The sequence below is a fragment of the Muscardinus avellanarius genome (assembly GCF_963383645.1).
Source record: "Muscardinus avellanarius genome assembly, chromosome: 1".
In the NCBI taxonomy this organism is placed as follows: Eukaryota; Metazoa; Chordata; class Mammalia; order Rodentia; family Gliridae; genus Muscardinus; species Muscardinus avellanarius.
Genome location: NC_137786.1, coordinates 149,350,092 through 149,369,339, shown reverse-complemented (window position 1 = coordinate 149,369,339; position 19,248 = coordinate 149,350,092). Strand labels below are relative to the sequence as shown.

The following is a 19,248-nucleotide window of genomic DNA, read 5'->3' as shown; positions in this document are numbered from 1 at the left end:
TCTAGGCTTTTATTTAACTCCAATGGTTTATATATCTGCCTTTAGAACAGTACTACACTGTTTCAATTATTGTAGCTTTATATGGTTTGAAATCAGAAAATATGTATCTTCTTGCTTTGTTCTTTTTCAAGATCGTTTTGGGTATCTAGAATCCATATTACATATTAGGATAGATTTTTTTCTGAAAAATAAATATGTAAATATATGATAGTTTCACCTAAAAAATAGAAAAAATATTCTCTGGTAAGAAAGAAAGCAAAAAGAAATATTGAAATGTTATCTTTAAGTCATCAAAAGCTTGGTATCAGACAAATGAAACTGTTATGTGAGATTATCATTTTTAAATTTGGATAATTTGCTATAATACTAGATGTCAACCACTAAGCCAAGCATGGGAAGGAGGGATGGGGAGGGAATGGGGTGGGGATCAGTTGGGGGCTGACTGGGCGATGTGTGCATGTATGTCTACAAAAGTTTGTATCCCACTATGATGTATGAATACAGTGCACCAATAAAATAAATTAAAAAAATAATAATAAAAAAGAAAAGGACCAAACTGGGCAGTGCGAGGTCAGGGACTGCATCTGTCTTGTGAATCGTTATGTCCTCTGTGCTGCCATCTGTAACGTAATAGGTTCTCAATAAATGTTTATTAAATAAAAAAAATAAAATAAAATAAGAGGAATTGAGGGTGTTACCCCATGGTAGAATGCTCTTGGGTTCAATTCCCAATACCATAAAAATAATTTTAAATACTTTCTGGTACTTATGTGACTTTGAGAAGAAACTCTATGATTCCATATGCTTTAGAATGAGGGATTAAAAGGTGGGAGTGGTAGCACATGCTTGTAATCTCAGTTCTTGGGAAGCTGAGACAGGAGGATAGCAGTTCACGGCCAACCTCGGTTACTTAGTGAAGCCCTTCACAACTTAGTGAGACCTTGTTTAAAAATAAAGAATAAAAAATAGGGCTGGGGGGAGTATCTCAGAGGTAAAATGTCCCTGGATTCCATCTCCAGTACCACACACACACAAAAGAATGGGGGATTAAACTCTTGAGGGCTGCCATGACTACTGAGCTTGTTTCTTCTCACTGTGCTACAAGCAGGGAACTAGACCATGTCTCTAAACTCTTATCAATGATTTAAAATTTCTTCTCGCTGACTTATTAGTCACCTTGGGAAAAACCTTGAAGTGAGTCCAAATTGTCATTTTTATTTTCCTTGTTCTTCATGCTGAGACTCTGGGCTGGTGTCGTACAATTATTTACGGTTTAGTTTCCTGTGAAAGCATGTAAAGAATTGCTGGAAATATTTCTCTCATTCCACCCTACTCCTGCTTTTAACAGTTGTCTCTGCCAGAAATGATTCTATTTTTGATTTTGCCCTGATATATATTTTCTACTTGATATGGATCAATAAAGAATCACATTTTTCCCCAAGGGCATATATCTCTTAAAGGCAGAAATAATTCATTTCAATAAAATATAAGAATGAACCCACATACTGAGAAAAAAATACCAATTGAATGCTTTATTCCATTTATGTTGGGAATTTCTAAAAATGTAGGCCTATGGCTGACCTTTTGATATTGAATAGCAACATTGTTGGTTAGTCAACTATGTGGGTGATGGTGTGGGAGGTAGTTATATTTTCATTGGCATGAAAACTGACGGAGTTCCAAGATATGTTTAGCCCTATATTGCTGCTATTATTTCTGTGTGACCTGTGCACTCTATAACAATAAAGAAGCAAATTAATGGGAAAAAAATGACCCCTTTATCGGTAGTGTTAGAAAACAATCAGCTTGACCTTTTTCTTTACAATCCAACATGCACGTTGCATTACCATGAAAATAAAGAATAAAAATTAAATATTGCTGGTGGTGTATCTTGGAGGTAGAAGGCCCCTGGGTTTCATCCCCAGTACCACACACACACACACACACACACACACACACACACACACACACACACAAAGACTGCAGATGTAAAAATCATAGAAACCACAGGCTCAACTTAAAATGCTTCAGTGACTTCCCTTCTTGCTTATAATGAAGTTGAAATTTGTTAATATGGCCCAGTACACTGCACCATCTGGACCCTGCCTTTGTCTCCAACAATAAACATCTCTCATTCTTGCCACTTTCAACATTCTTGTCACAGTGGCTTTTTTATTTTTGCATTAACATGACAGGCTCTAATACACCTGGAAGATCTCAGATACTACTTCCCTTGTATAATTTTTGTCCATGTACTTTTTAAGTTTTTATTATTACTTGTTGTTTGTGGCATTAGGGATTGAGCTCGGGGTCATTCTACCTCTGAGCTACACCATCAGCCCTATTTTATTTTTTATTTTGAAGTAGGGTCTCGCTAAGTGATTGAGGCTGGCTTTGAACCTGCCCTCTCCCTGTCTCAGCTTTCTCAATTACTACGTTTACATGTTTGCATCACCATGCCCAGCTATTCTTATACTCTTATTTGGGTAATTTCCAATCAATCATTTGGGTCTCCCATTTTTGCAATGGAAATTCCCCCAACCTCAGAATAGATTCTCAATCTCTCTTCTCTAATGAAAATAGATTCTAATTCTCCCTGTTCTCATTTGTATTTTGAATCCCTTGTGTATATGTATATGTATATGTATATGTATATGTATATGTATATGTATATGTATATATACATACATACATATGTAAATATATGTAATTATATATCTATAATTTATTTATTTTTTTGTAGGTCTATGGATGGAACCCAGGGGCATTCAACTTCCGAACTGCACCCTCTGCCCTATTTTGTACTCTTTATTTTGAAACAGGGTCTCAATAAGTTGTAGAGGGCCTCACTAAGTAGCCGAGGCTGTCAGCAAACCGCGATCCTCCGGTCTCAGCCTCCTGAATGCTGGGATTACAAGGGTGCGCCACCACGCCCGGGTATATATAATTTTAAATTGGTGCATTGTACGTGTTGCTGAATTTCAGGGTGATAGAAGCATACATGCACATAGTATTCACTGAGCCTTCCCCCAGCTCTCACTCCATTCCCTCCCCCTCCCATCCTTCCCGTGCTCAGCACAATGCTTGGCTTGATAAATTTGTGTATGTACATCATGTCCATTCAGGTATTTCCCTCTTCAGGTTTTCCTCCCCCCTCCCTTCTTGCTCAGATAGGTCCCCTCCTTCACTCCACTAATGTTCCTCCTGTGTCAGGAGCCCGGACTATGTAGCAGTTTCTCCCTAGCTGCTACATGTGAGGGAGAACGTCGAACCTTTCACTTTGTGACTGGCTAAACTCACGTAGCATAATATTCTCCAGTTCCATCAATTTCCCTGCAAATAACATAATTTTGTTATTTTTTATGGCCTAGTAGAATGCCATTGTATATAGATCCCATAGTTTTGCAGTCCGTTCATCTGTTGATGGATATCTCAACTGGTTCCGCAGTTTGGCAATTGTGAATTGTGCAGCTATAAACATAGATACACATGCATTCCTATGGCAGATTGTTTTCAATTCCTTTGGATAGATACCTAGGAGTTGTATAGCTGGATCCTACGGTAGGTTCATTCCTACTCCTCTGAGGATCCTTGGCACTCTTTTCGAAATTGGTTGCACTTGCAATATCATTACAACATGGATATTGTTATTTTCATTTTGCATGGGATACAACTAAAAATGGATTGAGCAACTTGTAAAACTTGTTAGTGAATTGAGTCTTTAGCCTTTATGTGAGTGAGCGAATGAGAAAAGGAGTGAATCCATGACCTAAAGCACTTACAGTATAAAATATCCTGATAAAAGTAAATTTTCCCAAGGGGTAGATATTGCACTGAGTTTGATGACTCTCTGTACATCTATTCTTCAATTCAAATGTACTCATCCAGTTGAAAAGATTCTTCAGACTCATCAAATTTTCTATATCAGAATTCGAGAATAGAAGCAACAGACTGTACTTTTAATAAACATATTTGATTTTATGCTCACTATAGCTTGAGATCCATCACTCTATTTCTTTACCCTCTTTGTTTTTCCCTAAATATCCTCCTCTTATCCAGCCTGATTTCACTTCCCCATTTGCCCAGCTATGAAGAGTTATTTCACTGTAAAGACCCTCTTGTCACTAAGTGATTCAACATTCTACCCTTTGTCCTTTGTTATATCCTCTTGTAAAATATTGAATCAGTGTCACCAATCTTTCTTGCTCCTGTACCTAATATCATGAATGTCACTTAGTTTACCAGTAAGGAGGATGGATACTACTCATAAACTGCTATCACTAAGTCACCTTGGTGCTATGAAATTCTTCCAGGCACCATTGTACACATTTGTGTGTGTGCGTGTGTGTGGTACAGGAGATGAAACCCAGGGGCATTCTACCGCCAATCTGCACCCACAGCCCTATTTAATTTTTTATTTGGGAACAGATTTTCTAAGTAAGTTTCTAAGGTTGTGCTCAAACCTGCTGTCCTCTTATTTTAGCCTTCGAAGTACTAGAACTATAGCCCTGTGCCACTGCACCCGGCTATACATTAAATTTTAATACAAAAGAATCCAGGTTTGAACTTCCTCCATCTCTGACACCCTTTTTTCTTTGAAAGTGCTGTTCTTGCACATAACCCTGAAACAGCCCAGCAATGTTGCCTCTGCTCTAAGCACCCAAACCTGTCTTTATTTTCCTGGATCACAGTTACTTAAATTTCATGTTCACTTCTAATGTTACTTCTGTACAAAATTATTCTTGACCTACTCAGGTTGACTTAACTAGCCTGTCCTTTGAGATTCCATTGATATTTCTATGATAGCACTGTATTTATTATCCCAACTGGGACACTTTAGAAAGCCAAAGAATGCTAATAAATTTTGTTGATTCAATAGGGTTAAGTTGGAACTACCCTGAGAAAATCGGGAACCATGGTCCCCATGTGTTTATGTCTATTGCTGATATAGTTACATGACTGTCTCCTTCTTTTAAGGTTCTAATTGATAATGACATATTCTTCCTGTTACCACCATCTTTTGGTATAGTCTCTGGCTGGTTGAATGATGCATAAATGTAAATTGAGCAACAGAAGGCATAAAAGGATATTAAAGATGTGATGGGGTCCCAGGCACCCAGTGAATCACGCTACTGAGGGTTCTTTTGCGTCTGCTCATCCTCTTTCTTGACCTTCCTTTCTGCTCTGCTGCATTTCTCATTCTGTTCATTCTCTACCATTCTGCCTTGTTATTTGCTCTTAAGCTGGAGATCAGGAACTGAAAAAGATATTACCAGAGATAGCCCTTAAATGTCAAATAAAAATGTCCCTCTCCTGAGGGTTTTCACAACACTGAATACTTTCTCACTTTTATTCTTCTTTGCCAAGTATTTTAGATCAAAGATGTTTTTTTTCTCAAAATTGCTGTACCTGAACATATTTCTTTATTTCTTTGCTTGCTTTGAAGCAAAATTGTCTAAAATATACTGCTGCTTCTAATGCATGGAAAAAGAAATACCAGCTCAGTGAATAATTATAAAATTGCTGATCCTTTCTCTCTTTTTATATTACTGTCACATCATCTATTTACCCATCTAGCACAAATTGAATGTGCATTGTGGGTAGAACACTACTGTGCTAGTCTCTCAGAATGAATGAGGCAAAGGACCTGCCCTCAGTGAGTTTACAACCAAGTAAAGAGTTGCTCCAATAGTTTAAACCACTCACCCTAAAATCTGCTTTTATCTGTGCCTTCTGCTTCACAGTTTACTTTCTGCTTTTCCCTCCAGTCCTCCCCTATACACATTTAAACCCATCCATTACCTGAACCATTTACACAAATTTCTATGTGAACTGACACAAAACTCATGGAAAAAAACCCTGAGAATATCTGCATTAGTTTAGATGAAGACTAAGAGACTCTGACCAAAAGGTTGTACAATATGGTGGTGGCTTAATGACTGGGGAGCAAAGAGGACTAGGGGCAAAATGAGGGAGTCCTGATGAGTACAAGAAAACTTTGGGGAAGGATGGACTCATTCCTTGTGATTGTCGTGATGGTTTCATGGGAATGTACTTAAATCAAAACAAGATTTTCACTTGTTTTGTCATTGGTTGTCACATTTTCATCATTAAAGCTGTTGAAATTCATTGTGGCTTCAATCAGGTGGGTGTTTATTTCTCCTGTCCCAGTTTGCTCTGTTTTGTATGACTTGGCAGTTCCTTTCCTTGGGGCATTCAGGGGCCCGACTTCTTCATTTGGAGAGCTTATTGTCTTCATTTGCACAATCCCTCTTAATTATCTGCCATTTTTTTCTGGCATTCTCCATAAGAATGAGAAACAGCCAATTCCAGAAAGAACAAGTGATCTTTGATCAGAGACACTGTGGAAGTTGCAATGATCTCTTTTAGTCATATTCCTTTCCCCAAATCGAATCCATTAGCCACATTTATCTGAACGGAAAACCAGGGAATATGAATCTTGTACCAGATGATTTTTTTATCCAACTAAAACTATATTTGAAAAGGAGATACCATTTAGGGAAACAGCTAGAAATTTTCCATTGTAACTTCATTTACTGAGTGCATACTGTGGTATTTGCTTTATTACATTACCTAATTTGATCTTCCCAACCCTTCTATGATCAAGAAGCTGTCATTGCCTTTATTTAACAGATGTTTGAATTGCGTGGTCCACACAGATTGTACACTGCATATTTTCATGGTCATCATTCATATGTGATGAATGTTTCCCCTGGAGTTGTGCAATAAATGGTCTTTACCACTGAACACCATGGCCTTGTCTAGGATTTAGCAAAGTTTATGAACCTTTACAACAAAGGGGCAGGGCTGGGATCTGAGCCCAAGCATGATGGTTCCAGAGCTTGTACTCTTTCTTTTTTTGTGTGGTACTGGGGTTCCTGGAAGCCCTTCTACTTCCGGGCTACACTCCCAGACCTATTTTATATTTTTACTTGGAAACAGGATCTCTCTCTCTTTTTTTTTTTTTTTTGGTGGTACTGGGGGTGGAACTCAGAGGCTTTTGACCTCTGGGCTATACTCCCAGACCTATTTTTTAATATTTTATTTGGAAACAGGGTCTCACTAAGTAGCTGAGGCTGGCTTCGAACCCGTGCGATCCTCCTGTCTCAGCCTCCCAAGCGCGGAGATTACAGGTGTGCGCCACCACGCCCGGCTGAAACAGGATCTCTTAAACCAGCAAGGCTGGCTTCGAACCTGTGCGATCCTCCTGTCTACACCTCCCAAGTGCGGGGATTACAAGCATGCGCCACCACGGCCGGCGCGAGCTTGTACTCTTAACACACTATATGTGTGCTGCTTATTAAGCAGTGACCATAACATAATGCATTACCCCTCTCAGCCAATCAATTTTCACTTTAATTGGAACTTTATAGAGAAAACTTTGCTCACTAGCTAAATTGTTGACAGTTATTTCTTAGAGGGAACACACAGTTAATATTTTAGGTTTTTATCCATATAGTTTCTGTCACAAATATTGAACTCTACCTACCATTGTAGCATAAGAGTATTCACAGGCAATATGTAAGTGAAGAAGAATGGTTGTGTTTCAGTGCAACTTTCCTTTAAGATAGGTAAAAATTTTAATTTACACTTTTGAGTCCCAAACAATGCTTAATATTTACCTGTTATATTTTTTTTACATTTCTCTTCTTAAATTATCTTTTCAATTAATGTCTCAGATATCATTTTAAACTTTATTGGAATAGGAAATGTCCAGCATACTATTCATTTGATCCCCATGATAAACTACTTTATATAACCTCACCATTAGTTCATATGATCTACTTCTGTCTTTTTCTAGATCTATAGCTGACCTGCATTTTCCAGTCTGCTTTTTACTTTGGAATGAACATAACCATAGATTATGCTTAGGCTTTTAAAAGCAGGAAACTCTTTTCAAAACAGGTTCTGGGCCCAAATCGGCTCACAGGCAATAGACTACTAACTGAAGATTAGATAGAAATTTTAAGCCAATCCCTGGTATCTTATGGCAGATGGATATTTTTGGGTACTCTCATGTAAAATTTAATAATCTATATTTCTTCCATCTGGATTTACTGCTAATTTGTAGAGAAATAGAAGATATAGACTTGCATATTATTTATCCTGAGTTTATTTTTAATACTTTGCCTCCTAAAGAGCTTCACTCTCAATTTTTAAACCCAATTTCTAAATTTAAACAATAATCATACAAAATATAATCTCCTAATTATCAAAACATTATTGTATGAAATTAAAATTTCTGAGAATGAAATATTGTGAAGTATTTTTTAAATTTAAAATTATTTTAACTGAGATATAAAAATATAACAAGAATATTTGTGGTGTAGCATATGATGTTTCAGGATATGTATACATTACTTAATGTCTAAATCAAGGTAAACACATCCATTCCTCAAACATCATTTCTTTATTGCAATATATTTAGGCTTAAAAGTATGTATGCCATTCTACGTTTTTGATTAATGAAGTTCAGAATGCTATTTCAACATATGCATACTGCATGCGCCAATCAAATTAAATAGCATTTTTCATCCTTATTATTCTGTTGTATCCGGAACATTCAAACTCCCTCCTTTCTTGCAAATCTTATATAACACATTGTTGTAAACTCTGGTCATCCCCCCGTGCTACAGAACACAAGAACTTCTTCCTTCTGTCTGTGTTTCAATATCCGACATCCAAACTTCTTTTGTCCTTATTTGTCTACTTTTTATCAGGCTTATTAAAAGAGGTTGAATTCTGAAGGATTAATAAAGAATATAATGGATTTCTAACACTTAATATTTTATTTGTTACATTTAAAATTTTATTTATTTTATTTTTATTTATTTTTTTTGCGGTACTGGGCATGGAACTCAGGGGCATTCTAATTCCGAGCTATAGCCCCAGCCCTATTTTTTATTCTTTTTTTTTTTTTAAACAGGATCTCACTGAGTTGCAAAGGACCTCACTAAGTAGCTGAGGCTGGCCTCAAACTGCGATCCTCCCGTCTCAGTCTCCCAAATGCTGGGATTACAAGCATGAACCACCCCGCCCAGCTAAAATGTTATTTTATTTTTAATGGACACAATAATTCTAAATATCTATGGCATATATTTTGATGTTTTTACATACATTTACATTTTTGCAGTGATCCAATAATCACAGCTAGCATATTCATCACCGCAAATATTTATCATTTACTTGAGATGGGGACATGCAAAATCCTAGTCATTTTTTAAATAGTCGATACATTTTTGTTGATTGTAGTCACCATACAACACAACAGAACACCAGAACTTGTTCCTCCTGTCTAATTGTAACTTGGTACCCGTTTTGATCAACCTCTCCCCATGCCCCCATCCTTTCCAGCCTCTAGAAATGCCACTCTACCTTCTACTTGTAAGAGATCAACAGTTTCAGATTTTACTTATGATTAAGGTTGTTTATTGTTCTTCTGTGCCTGCCTGACTTCATGGAACATAATGTCCTCCAGGTTTATCCTGTTGTCACAAATGCCAGGATTTCCTTCTTTTTAGAGGATTCCTTGCATTCCATTACAGATGTTTACCAGTTTCTTAGTTTCTTTATTCTTCCCCTGATGGACACCTTGTTTGAGTCCATCTGTTGGCTATTGTGACAAATGGTGCAATGAACATGGGAGTGAAATGTCTCCTCCACATACTGATTCCATTTCCTTTAATATACATCCAGTAGGATATCTGGATCATGTGGTAATCCTATTTTGGGTTTTTTAAGGAACTTTATTATTGTTTTGTTTGTTTGTTTGTTTTTTGATGATCCTGGGGTTCCTGGAAACCCTTCTACCTCCGGGCTACACTCCCAGACCTATTTTTTTTATACTTTTTTATTTGGAAACAAGGTCTCTAAAGCCAGCACGGCTCTTGGAACCTGCACGATCCTCCTGTCTCCGCCTCCCAAGTGCGGGGATTACAAGCATGCACCACCATGCCCGGCTTCATTATTGTTTTTTATAACAGTTGTATTACTTTTTATACTCACCAACAGTCTATAAGAGTAAACCATCTCTGTATCCTGGTCAGTATTTGTTATGTATTTATTTGCCAAAAATTCATTCTAACCATGATAAAAATTATACCCCACTGTGTTTTTTATTTGTACTTCCAGGATTTACTTGTTGGGCATCTGTATATCTTCTCTGAGAAATGTATATTCAGATCTATTGCCCATTTCTTAATTGGACTATTTGGGTCTTGTTTTTCTGTTGAGTTTAGGTTCTTTATCTGGATAGTAACCCCTCATTCAGATGTACAGTTTGAAAGTATTTTTTCTCATTCTGTAGGTTTTCTACCATTCTCTTCAATGTTTTGATTGATTCCTTTGCAATGCAGAAGCCTTTTAGTAATCTCATTTGTCTATATTTGCCTTTGTTGTCTGTGCTTTTGAGGTTTTCTAAAAAAAAAATTGTCCAGACCAATATTATAAACCATTTGCTGATTGTTTTTTAGTAATTTCAAAGTTTTATGTCTTATATTTAAATATTCAATCCATTTTGAGTTATATATATAACTCAATATATATATAATTTTTTTTCAGTACTTGGGATGGAACCCAGGAGCATTCTATCTCAAAGCTGCACCCCAACCCTACTTTTTATTCTTTTTATATTTGAAGCAAGGTCTCACTAAAATGCGAGGGCCTTACTAAATAGCTGAGGCTGGCTGTGAACCTCCTTTTTTACTTTGACCTTTCTACTCACAAAGTCATGCTAAGGGGGATTCTCTTCCTTCATCTTTTCTTGTTACTCTCATTACCTTTCTAAAGATAAATCTTCTTATTTACACAAATTTTATGTGAGAGCTAACTTTGCTGTATAAAACGCATCAGGAATTGTTCATTTCCTTTCAAAATAAAGACAAAATTTGGCCTGGTGGTACCTGCCTTTACTAATCTTGGTACTTGTTAAGGTACAGAAGGGTCACAGTACAGCCTCAGGAACTTAGTGAGACTCTGAGCAACTCCATGAGATCCTGTTTCAAAGTAAAAATTAAAAAAAAATGATGTCCATACTTGAGCCCCATTCCCAACCTACTCAGAACCTCTGGGGTGGGGGCAACCAAGCATCAGACTAGTTTGATGTTCCTCAGGTAACTTTAATATGCAGTCCACCACTTAGTATGACCTACAGTTATGATTCTTACCCATGATAATCCCCCATGGTAAAAAAAAAAAAACAACTTTGAATTTTAACTTTAATGCATTGGGAATAACAATTTAATGCCTATGTCTTAGAATAATTTCTAGCTATTGTGAGGCAGTGTAGGTGGCAGGAGGACAGGGCTGGAAGATAAATGGACCAGTTAGGATGTTATTGATGCAGTCAGTTGCAGTTCTAACAATGATTCCAGGGGAAAAATATTTTCTGCTTAATTTTCAGTTACCCATATAATTCAGCTAATGGGATGAACATATTTTCAGAGCATTATAGTAAATTGCAGTTTTATTGTACATATATGTCACATTTGTCATGCCATATGTTCCTTTTAATTATTGAAGGACCTCATACACAGTAAGCATCAAAAGCTTTGTGTAATTATGTCCAACTTGTAAACATCTCACATGTGTAATATGAGATAGCCACTGACTTATAAACTTTTATGGTGCATTTTCAAGCATGTAAAATTTAATATGATTTTTAATAATCACTTTCATTTAAAATTTCAGGAGGTAATATGCATACAAATTAACATTTATTAAGAAGGTAAATGCCTAATGAATAGGGGGCAAAATAAAATATTGCTGAATTAAGAAAGAAGCATTTTTATCACACTTTTCATTATGTTTCAGTGCTGTTGTGTGGCTTCTGCATATTAATGCTTCCAGCTGTCTTCCCACTTCTTATAGGCCCGCCAAGCAAGTTCTATAGGTACTTCTGGTTATTATCTCAAAATCTAACTGAGACTCCTTCTAATTGAAACTCCAAGCCAATAAGGTGGCACATAACTGTGATCCGAGTATCTGGGAAGCTGAGACAGAAGGATCACAGGTTGGAGGTCAGACTTGCAGCAACCTAGCAAGACCCCATTTCAAAACAAAAACAAAAAAATAAAAAAGGGATGGGAGGCATAGCCCAAATGCAGAATGCCCCTAGATTTAATACCCAGGACCACAAAAAAAAAAAAAGAAAAAAGAAAGAAAATAAAGGATGAAGGAAGGAAAGAAGAGGAGAAAAAGAAAAGGAAACATGACCATAGGTCATATAGATGTACCATCTACTCTTTCATTCAACAAATACCTATTGAGCACCTACTTTCTGTGCCACATTGTACTCAATTCTGTCCTTAGCAAATTTCACATAATATTTCACTTTAGGAAAATGGAATCTGAAGGCTATACAGTCTGATAAAATTTTGTATTCTTCAAACATTTCTTGAGCCTATACAGGACTGGAAGAATATTACTAAGAATCTTGAGACTTCAATGTTGCATGAAAAGAAAAACCTGTCATTAAATAACATATGACAAGAAGTAAAAGAAAGTATGTAGATCAGTGGTCCATAAAGTCAAATGTGTTATTTCTGATAAGGCACGGACAGATCAAGTGCTATGGGAGTATAATTGGGGGCGCTGTGTGTGACATCAACTGGAGTGCTGAAGGGAATTGGGAAGGACTTCATGATAGTGAAGGCATTGGTTATGGACCCTGAAGGATGAGAGGTATTATGCATCTAGAAATCAGTGTAAGTATGTTCCTTCTGAAGCATTTACATGGGCAAAATCAAGAAGGTAGAAAAGCATGACATCGAAGTGGAACTGTGTGAAATTCTAATAAAAATGTGTGACTCAAATTGTAGATTTCCCCTAAAGGCACTGTGCTTTACTTGAGAAATAAGTACAAGTGACAGTCTTCTTAGAAAGTTTGGCATATCAAGAAAAATGACTCTCAATTGCACAACAGCCATCCTCCAAATTCAGATATGCTCAGAATTAAGAAAAGCCAGCTTGTTTGCCCAAGTTTTCAATTGACAAGTCTTTGTTTGGTTCATGTCAGCTTTTTGACGGTAATCTATCATTTTATAAACAGAGTTATTTTTCATTTACAGATACTTGCTTTGCTTTTTATTTCTGAATATCCTTCAATATTGTCATTATATTTAAGGTAAGGTAGTTTCTAATTGTTTTTGTACCATAAAGAGTACTACTAGTGGTGGCAAACTAGAAGCTTGTATTGGTGTAACTGGAGAACTCTATGCAGAGCCAATGATTGGAACATTTTACATTTCCTGGTAATTATAATTGCTACATTTTTGTAGTATTTTCTGTGTTTCAGGCAGTCCACTGAGAAATTGACATTCACGAATTACCATATTTCTCATCTCAGCCAGTTGAGCTAAATGCAAGTATTTGTCTTTCTTTACAATAAAGAACACTATGGCCCAGCCAGCTCAAATGTCTTTACCAAGGTCAGATGATTATCACAGAGTTAAGTCAGAGCTCACATTCAGGTCTATAGAAAGTTGGTACTCATATCCATATTATGCTGCCTTTCAAAGCTCCACTCATTTGCCTCAGTCCATTTGCAGAGTGCAGTGCTAACAGTGCCCAGCTTCCTTCATGCATACAAGACTTTGATTAACTGCCAGGACTATTGTATCTGTATTAGCATCTCTTAGCACCAGACTTAAGCAGTCAGTCTTTAGCGCAATGAGGCATTGGGAAAAAGTCAAAACTCTCATCAAGAAAAGGAGATGATAAATAAATCAACAAATTGATGGCCTGGATGGGTGGGACAAAGTGTAGTATTCTGGCTAAATTCTGAAGCAGAATTTATCTGGATGATTATCTGGAGCCCTGGAATGGTGCATTCTCAACAAGATGAGCTCTGAGGTCTGAGGGGAGAAGCAGCTATCAATGGCTTCTGGACAATGGCTTCTGACACATTTCTATACAGCCAAGTAGAAAGAAGGCTTTCTAATTATGGCATTTAGCTCTTCTATGCTTGAAACACCTTTCCAAACAACAGAACCAATTACTATTTACAAAAAACATTAATAAAGAGATATAAAAAATGGGAAGCAAAGTCATCATGATTATATGAGTACCATGACCTAGGACTTAGCAAAGACCAAAAATGATGGAATCAGAAGGAGATTGTGCAGCCAGCTGTTTGTCTGGATAACAGCCTTATGGAGTCATGAGTCCTGGCTCAGAGTGCGAGGGAAGGGCATCTGGAGAAAACTTCTGCTGTGATACTTCCCCAGCTTCCATGTGCCTGGGTGTCATGCACAGTGATGGCTCTAGGTGCAAAGCAATTTACAATACCCCAGTTAGGGCTCTACCATTTTAAATCAATTTTCCAGGAGGCTTAAGGGGCCTTAGAGACAACATGAGAAAGTGAAATTATATAAACAAAAATAAATACAATTTGCCATTATAAAAATTAGAGTTTGTTGTCAGTCTGGCGGTAGAATAATTATCAAGACATCAGCATTTTCATGTTGAAGAGAAACTCAGAGTTAATGAGGGAAACAATAACTTACTTCTGTTTAGCTCACAGCCATTTTTTAGTTCAGTGGGGTCAATCCTAAATTCACATGAAATTCAAGGCTGAATTAAAAATGAAGACCTGGCCTTGTGGCACATCCCTGTAATCCCAGTGCTTGGGAGGCTGAGACAGGAGAACCACAGGTTTGAAGCTAGCCTCAACTTCTCAATGTGTTTGGCAGCAACTTAGGAGGAATGTTATTGGGTTCAACCCCTAGCAACACACACACACACACACACGTGCACACACACACATACATACACTCACTCACACACAAATGAAGATCTGGTAAAATATTTTTAAGTCCTAAAAAATAATATGATACATCCCCTGTATTTTAAATTTAGGAGACAGAGTCTTGCTGTGTTGTTTAGGCTGATCATGAAATCATAATCTCAAGGGATCCTCCTCCCTCAGCCTCCTGAATAGCTGGGATTACAAGTGTGTATCATCATGCCTAGATTCAAGAATTCTTCTAATAAAATATTAATATATGATAGATAATATCAACATATTTATATAGAATACTAAATATAGAAGTATTTTCACATGTTTAAGGATATGTATGGGTTTTTTGTAGAATTTTTCTAATAAGATATTTAGGAGAAAATTCAAACTGAAGTTGACTTAAGTGAATAATATTTGTTAGACAATGATTTAGACTGCTCTGAAAGCATTCTGTTATTTTTCTTTGACCACAATTTCTACAATATTATGTTTAGTACAAAATAATGATTCTATGATACTATATTAGTACAACATCAAATTATTAGGTCTCCACATAGAGAAAATTATGTAATTTTTATTGTAAAGCACACATGACATCGTAAACTTGTTAACTTTATTCTAGAAGTATAGAAACTCAGATTTCCAGTGATTCTATAAAAGACTGATACAAAAGTAAACAATACACAGATTTTAACTTCAGATTTGACAAATAGTGAGAGATATGGACAAGCAAAGAGAAGAATCTTTATATGTTTTGGGCATCCAATATTACTGGACCAGCTAACTCAGAGTTAATGGGATGGGTGCAGGTAGATGTCAGGAATATTTTAGAATCAACCATCTAAGAATTATAATGACTTGTGTAGAAAGATGTGCTGTTATTTTGAGTCTCTGTGTGCTAAATAGAGAGATCTATTTACTCATTTGTTAATAATGGCTTTGTTTTTCTGACCACAATTTCACCAACTTTCAGTAGCTGGCAGAATGCTGCCCTTGAACATCCCCAGGAGGTCCTGAATACGTATGGTAGTGCTGAGCTACAGGCTACTGAAAAGATATTAACCTACAGTTTCCTGCTACTGATCTTTCTTCTGCATTCCCCTATGTTATGTTACTTAGTCTGAGTTTTTGTAGTAATGTTATGGGACATGTTAGGGTCATGGAAACCCTAAGGGATTGTAGTGTAAACATTGGTGAACCATTGGTTTTACACTAGTTTGGTCCAAATTTTATCTCATACATGTCTTATGAAAGAGTATTTATGCATTTGAAATGGAAGTAGATGGAAATTATATGCCATGTTTGATTACTATCAATTGTGGTAATCCATATGCCAGAGAAATATAATCTGCACTCTGCTTAAGAATTATTGCTTGGCTTTTGAAAGAGGTAAGCCAGAGCAGAAAATATATGATTAAGAATAAATAGCAGCTGGGAGCCGGGCGTGGTGGCGCACGCTTATAATCCCTGCGCTTGGGAGGCTGAGACAGGAGGATCGCGAAGGTTCAAAGCCAGCCCTAGCTACTTAGTGAGGCTCTCAACAATTTAGTGAGACCCTGTTTCTAAATAAAATATAAAATAGGTCTGGGAGTATAGAAAGCCTCTGGCTTCCACCTCCAGTACCACACCTAAAAATAAAAATAAAAATAAAAATAAATAAATAAATAGCAGCTGGGTGTGGTGGTGCATGATTGTAATCTCATCATTCAGGAGGCTGAGACTTGAGGATCACGGTTCTCGGACAGCCTCATTTACTTGGTGAGGCCCTCTGCAGCTCAGTGAGACCCTGTTTCAAAATAAAGAATAAAAAATAGGGCAGAGGGTGTAGCTCAGAGATAGAATGCCCCTGAGTTGCACCCCCAGACCCGCAAAACGAAAATTAAAAAAAAAAAAAGCATAGGCCATGCATGGTGGCTCACACTTTTAATTCCAGCATTTGGGAGGTGGAGACCAGAGAATCAGAGTTCACAGGCAGCCTTAGCTACTTAGTAAGGCCCTTTGCAACTCAGTGAGACCCTGTTTCAAAAAATAAAAACACTGCCCATCATGGTGGCGCACGTTTGTAATCCCCGCGCTTGGGAGGCAGAGACAGGAGGATCGCGCAGGTTCGAAGCCAGTCTTGCTGGCTTAAGAGACCCTGTTTCCAAATAAAAAAGTATAAAATAGGTCTGGGAGTGTAGCCCGGAGGTAGAAGGGTTTCTAGGAACCCCAGTACCACCAAAAAAAAAAAATAATAATAAAATAAATAAATAAATAAATAAATAAAATAAATAAATATACTAAAAAAAAATAGGACTGGGGGTGTAGTTCAGAGGTACAATGTCCCTGGGTTCCATCCCTGGTACCGCAAAAATTAATAATAATAATAATAATAATAATAATAATAATAAATATATACATAGAATAAAATCAACATTATTGCTTCTTTTTACCAAGTTACTTATAATAATAAGCAATAGCAAGCACCAATAATACATGAAAAACTACTTTTGCACCCTAGTTATTTTTAGTGCTACATTAATCATTAATAATGGGCAACTAGAATAAAATATTCGAACGACTCTGTCACTCTTTATATTTGAATCATGATCTCTAATAATCTTTGTATTGTAATTAGAGAAAATACATTTCTAAATGGTATTCCTAAAAAACGATCAAAAAAGTTACATGCAAATGAGCCCATGTACATATAAGATGGGTAAACGATTTTTTTTCCCCCCTAGGAGGAATACGATTATATGAATGATTTGGCTAGATAGAAGTCCACGAGTTATTAAAAGTTATTATCTTTTTAATCAAAGAAGTTAAGAAAAATGCAAAACTAAAGGACTGAACTTTAAATAAATTAATTCAATTTTATTCAAATTATGTATTAAATATGTATTATGCGCTCAGCGCTGAGCTCATGTTATCACTTCTCTCTGTCATTTATTTAGATCGTTTGGTTTAAAAAGGTCCCATTTCTTCACAGCCTCCCAAACTCAGGAGAGACACTGAGAGTTTGAATTTATGTTGAAATTCACAGAGAAACTCAAAACAACTGTGAAAATGTGTATTGAATAAAAATAAAATGAGAGAGACTCATTGTGCGTTACTGTGATTCTAGCTAACTGGGAGGCAGAAGCGGGAGGACTGCAAGTTTTAGGCTAACCTGGGCAACTTAGTGAGACCCTGTCCCAAAATAAAAATTAAAATCCAAGCATGGTGGTGCATACCTATAATCCCACTACTTGGAAGGCTGAAACAGGAGGTTCCCATTTTTGTGGCCAAACTCAGTAACTTAGATCTTGTCTCAAAAAAAAGAAAGAAAAAAAGAAAAAGAAAGTCTGGGAATGTAGCTCACAGGTGGAGTGCCCCTGGATTCAATCCCTGGTATCAAATAATATAAATAAATAACTAAATAAATAAAATAGTGCTGTAGCTCACTGGTAGCTCAGTGGTAGAATGTCCCTGGGTTCAATATCAATAACTTTCCCCACACAGATTAGAGAAAAATATAATAATAGGAACAATAATAAAACATGATTACTTTTCTTAGTGATACAGTTTTTATTTCTGTGAAAGGACTATGAACTGGGCAAACTCACCCAAATATTTTTGCATGGACAAAACACAAGAACATAAAGAACTTCAGAGTCTACAGCTGAAATAAAAATGCCCCAGCATGGACCATTTTCTTTACTTCATTACTTGATACAATCTCTTTAACTATACTATGATGCTCTTCAGTTTGGCTACATTCTGTGCATTCGTAAGTATTGAAAAGCCCCAGGTGAATCATTATGGAGAATAGTAGACAATTCAAGAAGGTTAAAAGCCAGATGGGGCTGGAGTGAATCACAAAATCAAGAATAGGGCAAAGAAAATCATTGAAGACTATTGCTGTGTGGCCCACGTGAGGTTAATTTTATTGGAGAACTTCCTTTTAGTGCTCAGTGAGCTAGGCCTTGTTTAAAGGCAGTCATTGTGTTGACAATTGGACCACTTATTGCTACTTTTCCCTATGAAAGTCTTGCCCGAAATTAATGGGAACATTTGCTTTTCACAAAAGAGACAGGTATATTGCTTATTATTATCTTTTTACTTCTTGAAACATTTTTGAAAGTAAGACATCTGACATTGACATAGAGTGAATATCCTCCCTGAGCTGCTAGTTCAGAGGAATAAACTCGGGAGTAAAATTCAGAGTCATTCAATTTAATTTTCCATTAAGGGTTGGAAAATTCAACCACATCCTATTTGTTTCATCTCATGAGTAGCTTGTTTATTTTCCCAAATAACTTGGTTGGCAGTCAACCCAGGTTACATAAATTATGTAAAAAGTGTCAAAATTAACACTTTAAAATATGGGTCAATATTTTAAAATGCAAAGCTATATTTTTCATTATTTATTAATTAATTTAACAAATACTTTATTGCTTTCCTTGGGCCAGGTACTGAACCAGTCCCTGCAATATGGTTTTGTGTGAGTAGACATGGTGCCCTGATGG

The 19,248-nt window shown here is 36.6% G+C and overlaps 1 pseudogene across 1 annotated transcript in view; it reads right to left on the bottom strand.

The window, feature by feature from the left end:
• Nucleotides 1-19,248, bottom strand: part of LOC308258292 — a 97,108-nt pseudogene that overhangs the window by 43,454 nt on the left and 34,406 nt on the right. The window lies entirely within an intron of this gene.